The following is a 532-nucleotide window of genomic DNA, read 5'->3' as shown; positions in this document are numbered from 1 at the left end:
GTGGGGTGGGGGGAGTTGAAGAAACATCCCCTCGGTATCTTTTGTGTGAATAGCATGGTAACTCACACATCGCACAAAACCATTTGCTCCAAGTTTAAAAAAGAGAAGGTCTGCGCAAGGGAGGAGATAACCTTTTTCCCACAAAAAAACAATTTATTTCTCTACGCCCAAAGTTACCACAGTGTTTGTGAGTGAGTTATCAGGTTCGTGTCGTATATATTACCATGCTCTCTATAGAGAGTTATTGGCGTGTGTTACAAAAAAAATCCATGTGGTCCAAAACATTACCATAGTGTTTGTGCGTGAGTTATCTAATTCATAGTGTATAAATTACCGTGCTCTTTTTACAGATAAGTTATCGGGATGTATTCCAACAACATTTTTTTCTTCGGGTCAATAGTTACCACGATGTTTGTGAATGAGTTATCAGATTCGTGATGTATAATTACCACACTCTTTTACATATAAGTTATCGGGGTGTATTACAATAATTTTTTACCTAGGGTCAAAATGTTACAGCAGTGCATGAGTT

This window comes from Triticum dicoccoides, chromosome 3B (assembly GCF_002162155.2).
Source record: "Triticum dicoccoides isolate Atlit2015 ecotype Zavitan chromosome 3B, WEW_v2.0, whole genome shotgun sequence".
Lineage (NCBI taxonomy): Eukaryota > Viridiplantae > Streptophyta > Magnoliopsida > Poales > Poaceae > Triticum > Triticum dicoccoides.
The sequence above is the reverse complement of the archived record's forward strand: the minus strand, read 5'-3'. Positions refer to the sequence as shown.